Genomic DNA, 497 nt, shown 5'->3' with positions numbered 1-497 from the left:
GACGCAGTTGTTCAGGCTCCACAGGGCGTATGCACAGACATACTTTGACGACGTTTTCATTCACAGTCGTGCGGAGCACGGGAGGACGAATGGAAAACCACATCGTCCATTTAAGAGGTATGCTTGAGTGCATGCGCACGAACAAACTGTACGCCAATGCAGACAAGTGCATCTTTGGTGCAGAAGAGATTTTCTTTTTAGGGTGCTTCATTGGGAAGCGTGGCCTTCGAGCGGATTCCGCGATGGTCAAGGCCATTGTAGATTGGCCGGTTCCAACGAACCAGAAGGACTTGCGTAAGTGGCTTGGTCTGCCGATTACTTGCACAAGTACAGTGTAAACTACGCAGAAATGGCCCGGCCATTATCCAATCTTCTTAAAAACGATGTGGAATGGTTTTGGAAGACCGAACATCAGGAGGCTTTTGACGGGGTCAAATACAGCCTCCTGCATGCACCAATTCTGGCACTGCCAGACCCTGATCGTCCTTTCAGCGTCT

This window comes from Plasmopara halstedii (genome assembly GCF_900000015.1).
Source record: "Plasmopara halstedii genome assembly, contig: Scaffold_179, whole genome shotgun sequence".
In the NCBI taxonomy this organism is placed as follows: Eukaryota; Oomycota; class Peronosporomycetes; order Peronosporales; family Peronosporaceae; genus Plasmopara; species Plasmopara halstedii.
This window is presented reverse-complemented; position numbering follows the sequence as displayed.